The sequence below is a fragment of the Akebia trifoliata genome, chromosome 5, assembly GCF_017979445.1.
Source record: "Akebia trifoliata isolate Shusen 1 chromosome 5, ASM1797944v1, whole genome shotgun sequence".
Lineage (NCBI taxonomy): Eukaryota > Viridiplantae > Streptophyta > Magnoliopsida > Ranunculales > Lardizabalaceae > Akebia > Akebia trifoliata.
This window is the reverse complement of record NC_141379.1, coordinates 15,873,542-15,892,506: the sequence shown is the minus strand read 5'-3', so window position 1 is coordinate 15,892,506 and position 18,965 is coordinate 15,873,542. Positions and strand designations below refer to the sequence as shown.

The 18,965-nt window shown below is 34.7% G+C and overlaps 1 pseudogene; it reads right to left on the bottom strand.

The window, feature by feature from the left end:
* Positions 1 to 1,970: 1,970 nt before the first annotated feature.
* Positions 1,971 to 12,623, bottom strand: LOC147401553 (uncharacterized; annotated as a pseudogene).
* Between the last annotated feature and the right edge of the window lie 6,342 nt (positions 12,624 to 18,965).

Here is an 18,965-nt window from a genome sequence, read left to right as displayed (position 1 = left end):
TGAATGGCACACTACGGCATCAATATGTCCTGTTTTTGTCTAAGACTAGAGGTTGCATGAACTGGGTTCAGCTTCTTCCCTCTTTCTATCGCTCAATCTTTCAGAGGAGGTATTATCATACGAAATACCAAGTGGGATATATGGCTTAGTTGGGTTGAGTTCAAATGGCTACAATGATATTTAAGTGGTTATGTGTCTCCATGCAACACTGCCAAGTATGCCAATAGAATCCAAACATAAGACATAAGTAATGTAATGCACAAGTGGCACAATACTATGGGAAATGTCTTAAATGCAATTGTTATTAATATGTACATGGGCAAGCTAGCTTCCTTTTATCATAGACAAATTTCCCAAACACAGCTTTTATTATGTGTATGGCAATTTATGAGGCACAAACTACATGGATTCATTACATTATAGAAGCATGCAACATGCATACAGAGCATGTTACAAGCTTGTAGTTAGGTGTCCCTCAAAATCACAGGTTGCCAATCTCTAGAAATATCGACAAAAATGTCTGTCCAAGTAAAGATACATGTAATGTAGGATCCCAAATTAGACGAGAGAAATCAAGTTGAAGAAGAAAGAGTTTCTTTAGCTAGATAACCAAATGCTTCAGTGCATCTGAATTTTACAAAGGAAGTCAATTCAAGCAAACACCCATAAAAAAATGTGGAATTTTTTATGTTACATAAATCAGTAAAGCAGACCTACCGCACGGTTTCCATTTAGTGGCAAAGGTTGCTAGGGCAGTAGATATTGCAGCTCTAGTAGACAAAAGGATCTACACATATATAGCACCATAATTATATCCAATCTCAAACCAGTATAAGCTAATACATGGAAAGAAATCAAGGGAGAAAAACCATAGGACTTACCTACAAATTCTTTTAGTATACCCATCATGAAGAATACGAAACTTTGTAATACATCCTTTGGGCAGCAATTTGTTTGGTTGAGTAAAACCAAAAAGAAACTATTTTCACTGTACATTAATTTCTCAGATTTGTGGGTCATGTTTCAATTAAAAAACACTTGTTTAAAAGAGAAATTCTTTCCACAGTTTAGCAAACACGATATGAACCTCATGAACCCTACCTCTATAGTAGGTTGGCCAATGTCACTTTCTAGTCTTGCAAAACTCTCACAAACTCATTTGCACTTAAACTTCCAAAACTTGGATGAGATAAGCAAATAAATCATAAACTGAAAAGTAGAGGCCTCAATTGAACAATCAATTCTAACTTATAATATGAATTACGTTTAATTAGAAACTGAAAAGTAGAGGCCTCAATTCTAACTAAATCAAAACAAAAGCATAACATGATATAATGTTGACAGATTAATCGAATCTTTGATTAAAAAAATGGAAGGAATTTCAAAAATAAAAGGGACATTACATAGAAGGAATCGCAACAACAACCATTCTACTAACACTTATGCCCAACACAAATCTTTTTCTTAGAACTGTAGCTTCATTTAGGCTATCTCTAGTCCATTCAAGCTCATCTGTTATATATTGGCTAACATGTAAAGGATAAACCTTTAGTATTTGAGGCACGGCTTGAATGAATTAAACCTTAATTCAACTGAATACCAAAAATTTAGAATAAAATCAACATTAATCAAGTCATATCACAAAAGTATCCCCGAAGTATTAATCAAGTCATATCACAAAAACTATCACCAAAGTATTAATCAAGTCACATCACAAAAGCATTTTCAAAGTATTAATCAAGTTACATTACAAAAAATGTTAACAAACTAAATCAGGAATCTCCAGCACTATTCAACATTTTCATCAAGTATCGCACACGCTTGTCAGTCGGGTTACCAAAAAACACCCTCATTCTTCCTGGTTTTTCGATGAGAAAAGAGTAGGCACGATCAAGTAATTCTGAAAAAATTCCTAACCTTACCAACTCATCAAAAATATCATGCTCCGAGTAAACGCGTGCTTGAGTCCTCTAAAGAATCTCATTTGTTTCACAAATTCCACCTCTAAGAATTTCATTTGCTTCTTTGATTGCAAATGCAATCTCTTTCATTGAATCCTCAATTCCCGGATAATCTGTTGAAGATGATGCCTTTCTCTTTTTGGATTGTGAGGAAGTTGCAAACTTATTAGAAACTGATTCATAAGGAGTTGTTGGTTGACTTTCTTCATGGATATCATATGAACCTTCAAAGCCCTCCAAATAGATATCATCATTTATCACCTTATGATCAATATCATCAATAAGTGTTTTACCACGCCCAATCGCCTCTATCCCCCCACCTGTCTGTATCTCATTATTCCACCGCTTCACTTTTTCGAGTGTAGTTTCAGCACCTTCTCCTATTGCTCTATCATTTCCAAAGAGCTTTGTTAGTTTTTCATAGTGAGGTATAGGTGTATTCATCAACTTATTTGCTTCAGGTTTTGCCTACAATAATAAATAAAAAAAAACTTTAAAACATTGTTGCATATTAATAAATAAATTAAAGTAACATAGTTTAAATTATTAATAAAATTTAACCTCAATCAAAACCTTCCAAACTTCAGGCTCAACATCCATCATCTTTGTTCTTTGATTCCATGCAAAATCACTCAGACCACCTTTGAAAATATCATAACACTCATTGAAGTTCTTTTTAATTATTTTCATGCAGTTCTTGACGAGTTACTTATTAAATTCATACCCAAGCCTTTCATTCAATTTAAGCATAATTTATCATATGCCGTGGTAGTGAAAGTCTCATTAACTCTGTTTCCAGTATCGTTCTGGTGAACAAATGCCTTAATGAGAACCACATCCATTTGCTCATTCTATTTCCAAGCTTGTTCCTTATCTATTTTATTAGACCTGCTCATCTATAATATATACAGAAATAAAGAATTATATTAATTAAGTCATAATTTGTAACATAGTAAGTTATTATGCAAACAAGATAACACATTTAAAACGTATATCCAATATCAAATAAGTTCCTAATCAAAATTTAAACCAATACTTGAACATAATCTTACAATACAATCATCCAACTGTAATTTTGCATGTAAAAAAAAAAAAGTTCAAAAGTCACACTTGATTTAATACATAATCACTCTCATTGGTAGCTGCTATGTTATCCCTTAAAATTGATCCTAGTCTAAAGTCTTCATCATCATTATCTCAAAAATGAACATCTTCTTGAGATTCAGACTCATTCATGATCTCTCTATCTATTTCAGAAATAAGGCTCTCATCAGGATCAACACCTATTAAGAAATTGTAGAGAATACAATATGCTAAAATTATCTTTGACTGCGTGTCAACTAAGTAAGTAGGCTTTGTCGTACTTCTTATAATAGGAAATCTTTTATTCAATACTCCAAAACATCTTTCAATTGCATTGCGCAAAGATGCATGTCGATGATTAAATATTTCTCGAGGATTTTCTGGCGCATGTGTAGAATATTATTTCAAGTAGTAACGCACACCTCTGTAAGGTGCCATAAGTCCATTCCTAAACATATATCCAGTATCAACAAGGTAATATTTATCAATTAAGATTGAAAGTCATTACTACGATGGTATTTTTAATTAAATAAAATAAATTTATATTAATAGTTAACAAGATTACCATTAGGGATTTTTAAATTATCTTCTCTTGTTAGTGCATTTTTAATTATCTTTGAATCTGATGTAGTCCCTTCCCTTCCAAGTAAGATGTATGTGAATTTCAAGTCAAAAGTACATACTGTCAATACATTTTGTGTTGGATATTCCTTCCTTCCACGATATCTTGGTGCATCTATATTAGAAACTTTCACACTAATATATGTTCCATCAAGTGCACCTATATAATCTTAATATTAATGTAATATATAAAATTCTATTACAAAAAAATATTTTTATTATTTAAATGAAATTTATATAAAAAGAAATAATAATTATATTTAACTTGAAGTATGGGTAGAATCTACTATTGTTGACTATTTTTGGAGAAACTTTTGATCAATTAGGTTGTTTAAGATAGAGTTCAACTAATGATATTATGGCTTATACAACACGATGAAAATGACAACTTATAGTCTCACCAGAATGATGGGAAAAAATATGAAATGGCGTATTTCCTTACATTTTGTGACAATATGTGAAGAAACTTGAAAACTTTCTTGTAAAATCCCAAAATTTTTATTCGTATGTCGAGAAAAACTAAATAGTAAAATTTTAAGAAAATCCTAAAAATGGGACTCAGGGTAAAACTTTAGGATTTTATTCTGATCATTTTTAATAAAATCTAACCTCACCATTGGATTCAAAATAGTTAAAAAATATACTTTAGCCTATAAGCACGCTAAAATGTAAGTCCGAATATAAAAGTTACAAAATCCTTGATTTTCTAGTCGGACTAGGCTAAAATAATGACTCTTTGCTAAAACAAGAATTTTTAAAATTTGATCATACCATTGGATTTATAACAAAATATTATAGAAAATGAACTATTTACTTGTCATTTTGGAGCCCAAAAACTCAAATTATCATTAAAAAAAAATGAAAACAACGTCAATTTTAGGGTCCCATCGAATCAAAAAAGTAAATTTTTGTTAGAGACATAATTTGTAAAATTTGACCATATCATTAGATTCAGAATAAAAAATTAGACAAAATAGAGTATTCATTTGTCATTTTTGGAGTCCGGACGGTCAAGTTATCGTTAAACGAAACAATAGGCAAAATACCAATTTCGTCCTAAAAATTTATATAAATAATTTTTAAATGAACTTACTATTCATTATCATGTAAAATCGTCCAAAACCAGTCATGAATTATTTTAAATTTTTTGGTTTTTTTTCAAGTTTCAATCGTAGATTCATCGCAAACGGTTTGTCTTCGACCTCTTATGTAAAAGGAAAAAACGTCAGCAGCATCGTTCTCTGCCAAATCCATCCAACTTTCTTTCATTTTCTCTTATCTTTTATCCTATTTGATCAAAAATCAACCGTATGTGATACGAGAGTTTCAACTTTTATACCTCGGATTTCATTTATTTCGATGTCAAACTGTCCTTCGTCATAGAAAGAAGAAAGGACGACGACATCGAGATCTTCGAAATCATCAGATCAGATTCAAAAATCAATCACCTTGACATCCAATCCATTTTGATTTCTATGTTGATCGTCTCAATTTCTGCATACTCGCTTTAATCTTATTGCGCAGAGATAGTAAGAAACTCTCAATTTTTATTAGTAATTGTAGATTGTGAAAATTACATTTAGGGTTTTATCAAAAATTTGTTATACATTTCAAAAATATAGAATTCTTCTCATTGTTTCAAATTCATGCCAGAACCTACATATTTGATGTGTTTAATTATATTTTATAATAAATTATACGTGAGTAGGACATTTTACCAGATTATGTTTGGCTAATTGGGTTCTGTGCACTACTCGGACCCCATATTGATATAAGTTTTGTAATTTTTCAGTTTAATTGAGAAAAATGAATTTTAAGGTTTGAAAAATATTTTAATAATCAATGAACTCATATTGAATTGATGAATGTCAAAAAATGAATATCGTATTCGAAAGATTGAAAATTGTAAAAATCGAAAAAAGGGAAAAAGGGTTTGAAACGGTAAAATGTCAGAGTCACAATTGAGGGGTGATGTCTGCATTTTATATTGTGATGTTATGTGTGGGGTGATGAACATATATCCAAGGATAATAATATTGGTTGTATGTTTATATACTTTCTGTCAGTGTGACGCGCTGGTTATGTTTCTATTTTGTTAATTACTTTAGGTTGTATGACCATTGTTGTATGGTAGGAAACTGGATATCCATTCTCAACTCTGTAAGGTTAATTTCTTAGTTTTTTTTAAAGAAAAATGATATATATATGTAGCTATTTTGTAATATATTAAAGAACTTATGAATACTTGAAGGGATAGTCTGTCATATCATCCAGAGTGAATACTATCTTGGGATGTACAGTAGAGACAACCAAACTCATATACGATGTGGGACGCATATGAGAGTAGAGTCACAATTGGAATTCGGGTTTATTCCTCTCTATCTTTACCAGTGAATTTGTAATGTAAAGGTGGTCGTATACGAATGGATTGTATATTTGAGAATCACATGCATGCCTGATAGGCATAAACGAAGATGATTAGTCAGTGATCACCAACAATCTATAGTAGTTGAACGTTCTGACATATTGAAAAGAGACCCATTGCTTACAGTCACGTTAAACGGTCAGTCTGAGCCGGATAAATGGTCAACCAAGTGTGATAGGTGTAGCGATCGACCACAAAATCATGAACCAAAAGCCAATAAAGAATTGTACCACCATGCCCCGACTACGAACGATCCGGTCATGAATCCCAACTCTCTAATTTCACTACTCCACCATTGTATATTATGTATATGTTATATTATTTGGATATATAAAATGAAATTCATATTTAATGTTTCCATTTGGTTAGTTAGATTTGTATAAAAAGAAAATGTTATAGTGAGTACTATTGATGGATGTAATGTGAGTTTTAAAATATTTAGTTGCTCATCCCTAGCTATATGTACCAGTTAATCGTAGTTTCTTCTGTAAAACTTTGCATATGTTAAAATGATTCAGTATGTTTATTTGCTCATGTTAGAAGAGGTTATTGACAGAAATTGTTTACTTCCTTATTAAGTAACCATTGTTACTCACCTTTTCCTTTTCCATTTTTTTTAGTTTCAGATCCGGAGTTGTAGACACCCTATTTTTGCACTCGCCTGATTAATCAACTCGTCAACCCAATCGCGATGATTCCCAATGATGGATGATTATTCTAAGGCTTTATTTGTTACTAGATATGTTTCAGAAATTTAGATGAGGTATCTCAAACTAACAAAACTGTAGAAACCACGCTATGCTAGGAAAATATAACTCCAAAAACATAGAAATCATCATCTTGTAGACAAAAAGAAGCTTTACAATAAAAATCACTAAAAAGTGATCAAATTATCAAAATACCCCTAACATCAAAACATCCTTAGAGCCTCCTTTACGCTTAGGAAAACCCTTTCAAACACATAAAACAACAAATTGAAACTAAATAAATCATTTCACTAATTTTGATAAAATTACAAAAATACCTCTCATAAGGATTGACAATCATTTCATACCAAAAAATGTCATGAGTGACATAAACGAATAATCCCATTGAATTTCTTACAAAAAATCGATTCTAAAATATCTCGAAATATCGAAAATCGACTTGAAACGCAAAAGTTCTCTTCGAGGGCAAAATGATAATTTTTTAATTTTTAAATTCAAAATTAATGAATAAAATAATAATTAATGTAAAGTAAAACCTTAATAAAATTAATTTAATTTAATCTAAAGAAATCAAGTCAATCTCATAAGACTTAAGTCAAAACCCTAATCTAAAGAAACCAAGTCAATGTCATAAGACTTAAGTCATAATCCTTATTAAAACCCTTATCTAAAGAAACCAAGTCAATCTCATAAGACTTATGTTCAAACCCTAATTAAAATCCTAATCTAAAACGACCAAGTCAATCTCATAAGACTAAAGTCAAAACCTTAATTAAAACCCTAATCTAAAAAGACCAAGTCAATCTCATAAGACTAAAGTCAAAATCCTAATTAAAACCCTAAAAGAAACCTAATTAAATACTAACTCTACCCAAAAAAATCTATAACTAGAGAGCCTCCACAACCTAATTTTGGAGGTAAAAGAAAATCCTATAAAAAGTAGGTCAAAAAGCCACCTTATCCTTCCCAAAACCTTGATTTTAAAGTCCTAACCCCTTACCTATCATCCAAATCCTAACTTTTATCAAAAAGACTCTCAAAACTCCTCAAAAAACACCTAGAAACCCATCACAATACTAGGAAAAACTCAGATCTAAGGAGGAGATACTTCGTTTTAGAGATCCGAAGCAGATCCGGTGATAGAACAATGCGAGAAGAATTTATACGAGAAGTTGTTCTACTATATCTGGGAGAACAAGTCGTTGTGATCGTCACAGGTATACTTTTTTTTATCTTATTTATTTATTTTAGGTCTTTAGCAATGTAATATTCTTGGGAATTAATATAGACCGATATTTGTCGGGGGGGGTTGGTACCTAACACCTTCCAACCCCGTAACGTGATCCTTGAACTTAGTATCTTTTGTAGATTAGTTATTTTATTCATTCTGAGTCAATGCTCGATTCCTAGACCATAATAACTAGGTGGCGACTCACAAACCTCAAAGTCAAAAGCGGATCCGCACACCCCGCAGATTGAGGACGCTTTTAGTGGCGGCTCCACTGGGGATTATTGAGAATCAAACTTGAAAAGTCTCAAGTATGGAACATTGCCATTTAGAACTAGCTATTCTTTTTTATTTTTAGTTTATTTGATTCGTTTATTTTTTAGATTGTATTATATTCTCTCGGCATCATTTTTAGCATGTTATTATGGAATATTAGTTGCTATGATTCAATTTAGGGTCGTTTGGGATGACCCTAAATATTGCAGGATATTGAGACGATGATGATGTGAAAAAATGGGTGTTGACCCATTTTTATTCGGATTATTTTTGGGGTTCGTATTATCCTTTATTAGTATTGTTTGATTTGATTTTGGATACTTTAATTTGGCATATATTTTTTTATGGTTCAAACGGGGGTCATTTAGAACGGTCCTAACTAATGAGATATTCAAATTGACATATGAATTGAAGACGGAATGATGATGGTTGGGATGAGAGTTATCATTATTTTTTTTTTTAATTTTGGATGAATTTTTTAATGCGTTACTAGGCATAGGTGGCGAGTTGTGAAAATAAATTATTTATGAGTGATGTGGTAAGAAATAAAAAAATTTCCTTTTTTAATGTTGTTCGTGATGAGGAGAGAATACCAAGAAAAAAAAATAAAAAAATAAAAAAATAAATTTATACGTGGTGTGCCATTAGTAGAAAACGCGTTTTACTACTTTTATCTTCTTCTCCAATGTGAGCAAAAGAAGAGGACAAAAAAAAACCAGCAAAAAAAAACCGCCTCTCTCCATCTCTCTCTCTCTCTCTCTGTGATGGATCCTATTGGCACACGTTAGACTCAACCATGGCTTTTTTCAGTCTCACCCTTTTTTCTTCGCTCTCCATCAGACCTCTTCATCTCGCTTCTCCATCCTCGAATATTAGAGCTTTAAATTTGAAGAGAAATTTGAATCAGAGGAAAAAAAAAGAAATGTGAATTTTAGAACAAAGTTTTCTCAAGATGCGCCCTTCGCCATGGAGAATCGGAGCTTGTATTCTTAATTCTCTGATTTTTTCTATCTCCAAGGTTCCAAACGAAGATAGTGAATCTATGATTGATTCTAATGATGCTAGATTTCCTGTGATGGGGCTTCGTCCCATACTTCAATTGGTTGAGTTGGGTTCTGGCTTGATATGTTGAAACTCAATAGAAGAGTTCACTAATTTGAGTTTAAGAAAAAAAAAAACGAAAAGGAGTTGAGTTGTATGTTGCTGGCAGCAACATATAAAGAAAATATATATTTTCTTTTTTGTTTGTTGTGATGGGGATTCATCCCTTACTTCAATTGGTTGAGTTGGGTTTTGGCTTGTTATGTTGAAACTCAAGAGAAGAGTTCACTGATTTGAGTTTAAAAAAAAAAATTTCGAAAAGGAGTTGAGTTGTATGTTGCTGGCAGCAACATATAAAGAAACGAATTTTTTTTTTGTTTGCTGTGATGGGGTTTTATCCCTTACTTCAATTGGTTGAGTTGGGTTTTGGCTTGTCATGTTGAAACTCAAAAGAAGAGTTCACTGATTTGAGTTAAAAAAAAAAAAAAAACGAAAAGGATTTGAGTTGTATGTTGTTGGCAGCATAATACTTAAAAAAGAATTGAGTGTTTGTTGCTGCCAGCAATGTATATTTAAAAAAAAAATTTGTGTGGTTTGGGTAGAAGAGGAAGAGAGAAAAAAAAATTCTTTCTTATTTTGTCCAATAATCAAGTTCTTTTTTATTTATTTAAAAGGTGGGTGTTTATATTGTTAGCAACAACAATAACAATATAAAAATATATATATAGTTATTGTGAATGCTATAAGTTGGCAGCAATAAAACAACAAAATAAGATGATGTGCTTTCCTCACTAGTTAGTAAGATTTCAATTCTTGCTAAAAGTCATTGACCTCACCACATGGTAAAAAAAAATATAGCTCCCTATCCCTACAAATATCATCCTATTCTCGATTCAATATTCATTAAAATCTCAATTTATTTTGGATCGCCCAAAAGGGACCCTCGATTGGACCATAATAAAATAAAAAAAAATTCTTTTGTTTGGATTAAATTTTTTTTCGTCCTTGCTTATTTCAATGTTGGATCATATTGATTATTCTTGTACTATAAATTTTGCCCATCTAACATGCTATGATTTCGATATATATATCCTTGATGTACATGCCTTGATTCGATATTGATGTTATGAATATTGTGTGTATTTCTTGATCGATAATTGGAATTCATACTCTTGTGCTTTGATTTGACCCGTGGGCCTATTTATTTGGAAAATGCCCCTGGCACACCCCACCCTGTATTGCACACACCACTAACACATTTATTGCTTTGCACGCTTACATGTCCTTTCTATTCAACGTGGCACTAGTGCGTGGCCCGGTCTCCTCGGAGATGCGACGTCATTCATGAAAATCACAACTCCAGTCACATACCTTAGGGTATATAAAACTGGGACATGAGTATCGTTTGATCAGGTGACTCTGAAAGGTATATCAATGCACCCAGGCTTGAGTGACCTAAGCTTTTGACTTATTGTAAACCGCATAGTCACATGTCCCGATTGCCAACGTAGTACTAGTACGTGGGTTGGGGTCTTATATTATCACTTATACGGTATATCAAACCAAGTCACCACATATCGAGAAGTATATAGGTGCACTTGGACAAGGGTAGCCAGATAAATTGCATTGCACGTAGTAAACCTAGAGTCTAGAAACCTTCATATAGGTCACGACCCGAAATGACTATGGGTGTTCCTGGGTTGCTCTATTCAATCCATCCAAGAGGTAAGTGGGTGGACTGGTCCACACTGCTCTAATCGAACCCGCAATACCGGTCCAACCCAATAGACTCAACTGATGAGATATGCCGATCAATATCAAATTAAACTAATTAGCCCAATTGGTAAATGAATCTTATGATCAACACATGGACCGATTGAACTAATAGGCTTAAAAATATTGGAAGAAGTGATTCAAGAATATTCGGATCCATTGGATCGAACCGGTCCAAACTCAATTGGGTATATAGTCCCAATCACCTTGTATAGGCTTGTTTAATTCAATGGATCGAATATTTCACAAAATTAGAATCGCCAAAAAAAATCATATTAAGAGATGTACTGATTAGTACAATCTGGAACTTACTTTTAGAAAATCGTATAACCTTTAATGATGATTCAAAATTTTCTAAGATTCATGATCGATCGGTAAATCTCTTCATGTAATGTTTTTTTTATCGGAATATTGCATCGGTTAGAGTTTTAAATCTAGGGGTTAACTTAACCAATGCTATCAAGAAGGACCTTTATTTCTAATTGCTAAGAGCCTACTTCACCTTTGATGGGGTTTCAGGGTTATCATTGCACCCAAACTCAAGCGTCCATCTCCTAGTTTGAGTCGTAACTCTAGTCGGTTAGAACAAACGTCAGTGCCAAGTCAACAGTCAAAAATGACTTTAGAATCTGTGCTTGCAGAGATCCGTAAGATTTTGGTCGTCTTTGCCACTGATATAAATAGTATAAAAGGCAAGGTGGAAGCCTGAGAATAGATTTCAGAATTAACAGACAATCTCTTTGATGATCCAAAACGAAAAATGGTAGAAGAAAATACAACGAGACTTGCACATGAGGTCTTTGAACTTGACGAGGATGAAGAACATTTTGATGAAAATCCTGTGTTAGCCAATAAGATGTCTCAATTAGAGTCAGCTCTGAAGAGTATAAAGCGTATTGATGAGATTGCAGCAGGTATTAAAGCTTTGAATCGTATCCCTAGGATTCAATTGCCAGAAAAATTTGTAATGCCTGAAATGGATAAGTTCAATGGAGTGGGTTGCATAAGAACCCATCTCAAAGTATATGTCACTAACATGCGAACTTTGGGGCTTAGCGACGAACATATGACATTACTATTTCAACGAACTCTATCAGGATCAGTTCTACGATGGCTGGTGTCTCAAGATCCAGGTACAGTAGGTACATGGGAGAATATGTGAAAAACTTTCTGGCACTAGTACAAATACAGTACCGAAATTGAAACTTCAAGAAGGGATTTGGAGTTAACTAAACAGAAGAATGGGAAAATATTTAATGACTTCATCGGTCTTTGAAGGGACAAGACTGCACAAATGTGGGATAGACCATCAGAGAAAGAACAAGTGGCTATTATCTTAAAAAACCTCTTGCAAGAGTATGCCCTATATCTAGTCTCCCAATACTTTCGAGTCTCTGTTGTAAGCCGATAGCCAAATGGAAGATGCTTTCGCTTCTGGATTCTTTTCCAATCCTTCTGATAACAAGCTCAAAAAGCCTTTCACCAATTCCTAGTCTAGCACTGATCATGCCTATGTAGCCAATACGTCTAATACACCCATCCAATCTACTATCCTGCCTAGTAACCAAGTTAACCCTAATCAACCTCGATCACGTAGGAAATTCACCAATCTTGGGATGCCTTTGAGCAATGTCTTTTAGAAACTATTAAGTAAAGGGCTCATTGCACCTTTCCAACCTTGACCATTACCAAATCCATTCCCCACTTCTCATAATCCCAACCTATTTTTGTGAGTTTCACTAAAATCCCCGTCATCTTACTGATCGTTGCGTCGTTCTTTGTTACATAGTTCAAGATCTTATTGACGCCAAAAAAGTTACTATCCTTGTCCCTGAGCAGTCAAATGTTACCACCAACCATCTACCCACTTACCAACATCCTCAGACTTTGAGCATGGTATCTAATACTCAACTCTCGTTTGACCTAATCCTTCTCATTCGCTTAGTCAATCATAAGCTTCCTAGCCCCCCTCTTACTAGAGTGATGGTCCCTAATGAGTTTTTCACCACCAAAAGCAGCCTTGGCTAAGGGAGAAGAAGTAAGTTTGAACAAGGCAAAGATTCCAAAGAAGAAGACTCAGTCCTACTACTTGGAAACGATGTCTCGAGTTCTTAGTCTATAATCAAACCCATTGTGGGTAATTGTCTCTAGTTTTTTTATGAGTCTTGAGTTAAGTTTTTTTTTATCAATTCAATAATCAAGTCTATTTTTTTTTAATCTTTTATTAGTCAAATTAGTTTGTTGTGTCTGCAATGGTTTTAATCGCCCCATCTGAATTTAATTGAATAAAGAAAATTTTTGAATACCTTGAGCGCATTAACTAATTAACTAATAAACTGGTTTCAAGGAAAAATTCATCTAATAAAGAACCCTTTATTGAATGAGAAGATAAATGTTTTACTCGAGAAAGCAAAGGTCATTGATCTCGGAACAAAAATAATTCCTAAGAAATTCATATTGGAACTAACTTATCCCCAAGGAACACAAAGAGATGATGAATTAATTCAGAAAATTCAAAAGACTTGCTTACGTGGTCTTATGAGGATATGTTGGTAAAGTTTGGGTGTTGCTTTACAAGAAATATATACTCATCTTATGGGAACACCACATGTACAAATCAAAATGGACTCATATAATCAGAGGAGAGGTTATAAAATATATCTATGCTGGACTTCTTAACATGATAGAGCTCCCAGAATAAATTACTATTCTCATACCAATGGAGTAATTAAAGCGGCTAGTAAAGATCTTGAAACTATCATCATAAAAGAGGTGTCGGTCACACTGAGATTATTCTAAGAAATTATCTTTCACACCCTTAGTATGTCAAACTTCGACTCTATCTTCTACGAAAGCTATAATGCTATGTTATGTGACATGAAAGGAAAGTCAAATTGTCAGAAACAGATTAGATCCATCAACGGTATGAAGAACTAAACCTGATCGAAGAAAAATTACTTAGAGATCTATACCACATGCAAGTTTATCAGAGAAGAGTTGCTCATGCACTTGACAAGAAGGTCAAAGTTCGCCACTTACAAGTCAAGGATTTAACCATCATACTTTAAAGAAAATTGAACACCCCTCCTCAACTACAGGAGGAGGTCTGAACCCAGTGGGAAAGATTCATTCATTAAGGAATTACTGCCTAGAAAAGCCATCAGGCTTAAAGATAATGATGGAATTGAACTATTGGAACCAACCAACCTTGACCAGATCAAGCGGTACTATATTTAAAGAGGTCATCTTTGGTCAAATCAATTTCCTATTACCTAGTTCAATATCTCCTTTCTCAATCCTTTATAGTTTTTTTCAGAAAAGAATACATTTTTTCTTTCTCAGCCTGATCACCTAACCTAGGGGAGTAAAATTCGAACTACGTTTTAGTCTGATCCCAAAATTTTAGGATACGTAGGCAACTTGAGAAGTTACCTTAGGCCCGACTACATCAAAATAAAAAAATAGATTCCCCAACAAAAATAAATAAATAAAAAAAATATTGTTAAAATGGAGAAGAAAATTCAAAGAAAAAGAAAATAATTTAAAAGAAATGCCGCACAACGGGCATTCGGGTTTATGAGCTTCAAAATTCCTTTATCTTTATGCTTAGTCTAAAGCATATCCATGAAAGTCCCCCTAGGTACCGTGTGAAAGCGCCCTCAATCTGCGGGGTGCGCGTATCCACTTTTGACCTTTGAGGTTTGAGAGTCACCACCTAGTTATTATGGTCTAGGGACCAAACTTTGACTCTAAAAGGTAAATAAACTAATCTATGAAAGAAAAATACGGGTCTGGGGATCACGTTACTGGGTTGGTAGGTGTTAGGCACCAACCCCACCCGGCCCATGCCGGTCTCTACGTATGCCAAATAAGACTACATTGCTAACAACAAAACCTAGATAAAAAATAATAGAAATTTTACTTTCGATACGCAAAGATTTTATTCCCTCAGATCTGATAAGACTGCTCCTTGTACCGTACTCCTTGCTTCGTTCTATCTCCGAATCTGATTTCTGATCTCCGAGGCAAGGTATCTCTTTCTTAGATCTAGATTCTTCGAATTTGTTATGGATTTTGGGGTGTTTTTGAAGGGCTTCTAAATGTTTTTCAAGCTAAAATTGAAGTATGGGTGTTGGGTAAGGAGTTGGGACTTCAAAACTAGGGTTTATGGGAGGCTAGGGAGGCTTTTTGACCTACTTCTCTTAGGGTTTATGATTTTATACGAAAATAGGGTGTGGAGGCTCTTATTTATAAAGTTTTTTAAGAAGAATTAGGGTTTGATTAGGGTTTCTTTTAGGGTTTTAATTAGGGTTTTGACTTTAGTCTTATGAGATTGACTTAGTCTTTAGGATTTTAATTTAGGATTTTGACTTTCCTCTTACGAGATTGACTTGATTAGTTTAGATTAGGGTTTTGATTTAGGGTTTTGACTTTAGTCTTCTGAGATTGAATTGATTAGTTTAGATTAGGATTTTGACTTTAGTCTTATGAGATTGACTTTAATACTTTGACTTTAGTCTTTCTTAGTTGACTTTTAATATCTTGACTTTAGCCTTACTTGATTGACTTTAATTTTTGGAGAACCCCCTTTTATTATATCTTTAATTATTTGGGCCCCCAGATGGAGGGGTCCTTAAATAAATATCCTAGCAGCCTTCAACAATTTTGCCTGAAAACTTAATTGATCAATTTTTTTGTTCAAAATTTTAAATTAATTTTATTAATATTTCACTTTACTTTATTTAATGGTTTATTTATTAATTTTGAAAATTTTAATTATTAAAATTGTAAAATTACCGTTTTGCCCTCAGAGAGAATTTTTTACGTTTTAAGTCATTTTTCAATGTTCAAGGATGTTTTGGAATCAGTTTTTCGTAAGGAATACAATGGGAATATTGGTTTTTACCATTTATGAAATTTTTTGTATGAGATGGTCGTGAACTTTATGAGGGGCATTTTAGTAATTTTGTCGAATTCTGTGAAAATTGTTGAAATGATTTATTTTGTTTCGATTTGTTATTTTATGTGTTTGAATGAGTTTTCCTAATCGTAAGGTAGGCTCTAAGGTTGTTTTGATGCTATGGGTATTTTGGTAATTTGGTCATTTTTAGTGATTTTTATGGTGAAGCTTCTTTTTGGTCTGCAAGATAATGATTTCTATGTTTCTGGGGTTGTATTTTCCTAGCGTAACGTGATTTCTAAGGTTTTGTCAGTTCGAGATACCTCATTCGGATTTCTGAAACATATCTAGTAACAAACTAAAGCATTGGAATAAACATCCATCATTGGAACCGTTGCGATCAGGTTGACGAGTTGATTAATCAGGCGCATACAAAAATGGGGTGTCTATAGATGCTCCTCTTTGGCTGAGGGTTGAAGCAAACTAGATAGCAAATCTATTTTGGTAAATAGTGCGATATCCGAATGCCAAAGCTAATGACAGTTCATTTTCCAGCCTGATTTAGCAACTCGTCGGGGTGTTCGGATCCTTGAGGGTAAAGCTTTCCCTGAACTTAAAAAATGTCAGGTCCTTGAGAGCGAGCTCTCCCTGGCAGTGTCAGATCCTTAAATTTTTAGGAAATTCTCCTTGACTGATGTAACAACTGTGCAAGTGTGTGACATAAAATCTGAGATAAATTTCAAAGAGTTTAAGTTGGAACTGAGTAAAATGAATATAAATTGAGCATATACTGAGCATAGTTTGAGCATAATCTAAGCATAAACTGAACATAAACTAAGCATAACTAAGCATAATCTTAGTATAATTTGAGCATAAGCTGAGCATAATCTGAGTATAATTTGAGCATAAACTTAGCATAATTCCAAGAAAACCCTCGGCGGCATCTGACCATAGTTCCGAGAAAACCATCGGCGACATCTAAACATAATTCCGAGAAAACCCTCGATGACATCTGAGCATAATTCTGAGAAAACCCTCGGCGGCATCTAAGTATAGTTCCGAGAAAATCTTTGGCGACATCTGAGCATAATTCTGAGAAAACCCTTGACGGTAACTGAGCGTAGTTCCGAGCAAACCCTCGGCGGCATCTGAGCATAATTCCGAGAAAACCCTCGACGGTAACTGAGCGTAATTCTTAGAAAACCCTCGGCGGTAACTGAGCATAATTCCAAGAAAACCCTCGGCGGCATCTGAGCATAGTTCCGAGAAAACCCTCGGTGGCATCTGAGCATAATTCTGAGAAAACCCTCGGTGGCATCTGAGCATAGTTCTGGGAAAACCCTCGATGGTAACTGAGCATAATTTCAAGAAAACCCTCGGCGGCATCTGAGCATAGTTCCGAGAAAACCCTCGACGGCATCTGAGCATAATTCCGAGAAAACCCTCTGCGACATCTGAGCATAGTTCCGAGAAAACCCTCGGCGGCATCTGAGTATAATTCCGAGAAAACCCTCGGAGGTAACTGAGCATAATTCCGAGAAAACCCTCAGTGGCATCTGAGCATAGTTCCAAGAAAACCCTCGATGGCATCTGAGCATAGTTCCAAGAAAACCCTCGGCGGCATCTGAGCATAATTCTGAGAAAACCCTCGGTGGCATCTGAGCATAGTTTCGAGAAAACCCTCAGTGGTAACTGAGCATAATTTCAAGAAAACCCTTGGCGGCATCTGAGCATAGTTCCGAGAAAACCCTCGGCGACATCTGAGCATAGTTCCTAGAAAACTCTCGACGGCATCTGAGCATAATTCCGAGAAAACCCTCGGTGGTAACTAAGCATAATTCTGAGAAAACCCTTGGTGGCATCTGAGCATAGTTCCAAGAAAACCCTCGGTGGCATCTGAGCATAACGGTAACTGAGCATAGTTTCGAGAAAACCCTAGGCGGTAACTGAGCATAATTTCGAGAAAACCCTCAGCGGCATCTGAGCATAGTTCCGAGAAAACTCTCGGCGGTAACTGAGCATAATTCCGAAAAAACCCTCGGCGGCATCAAAGCATAGTTCCGAGAAAACCCTCGACGGCATCTGAGCATAGTTCCTAGAAAACCCTCGACGGCATCTGAGCATAATTCCGAGAAAACCCTCGGCGACATCTGAGCATAGTTCCGAGAAAACCCTCGGCGGCATCTGAGCATAATTCCGAGAAAACCCTCGGTGGTAACTGAGCATAATTCTAAGAAAACCCTCGGCGGCATCTGAGCATAGTTCCTAGAAAACCCTCGACGGCATCTGAGCATAATTCCGAGAAAACCCTCGACGACATCTGAGCATAGTTCCGAGAAAACCCTCGGCGGCATCTGAGTATAATTCCGAGAAAACCCTCGGTGGTAACTGAGCATAATTCTGAGAAAACCCTCGGTGGCATCTGAGCATAGTTCCAAGAAAACCCTCGGCGGTAACTGAGCATAATTCCGAGAAAACCCTCGGCGACATCTGAGCATAGTTCATAGAAAACCCTCGGCGGCATCTGAGCATAATTCCGAGAAAACCCTCGGTGGTAACTGAGCATAATTCTGAGAAAACCCTCGGTGGCATCTGAGCATAGTTCCAAGAAAACCCTCGGCAGTAACTGAGCATAATTCTGAGAAAACCCTCAGTGGTAACTGGCTGAGTAAAACTAAGAATGAAAGAATAAATCTACGAAAGAAACGATTGAAAATGAATCTGGAAAAGAGTGATCAAATTTGGGAATGAATAGATCTGGGAAAGAATGAATGCTTTATCTCCTATTCTAAGTGAGAGGGTTATGAGTTAATCTCTAGGCAAAACCCAAAATATGTGATCAGGAATGCTTTTGTTTGACCCTCAAGGATTTTATGAATTTAAAACCTGAGTTTTTATTTCTTTTGAACCTTAAGGGTTTTTCGAAAAACCCTTATCAAGAGGGTAATCT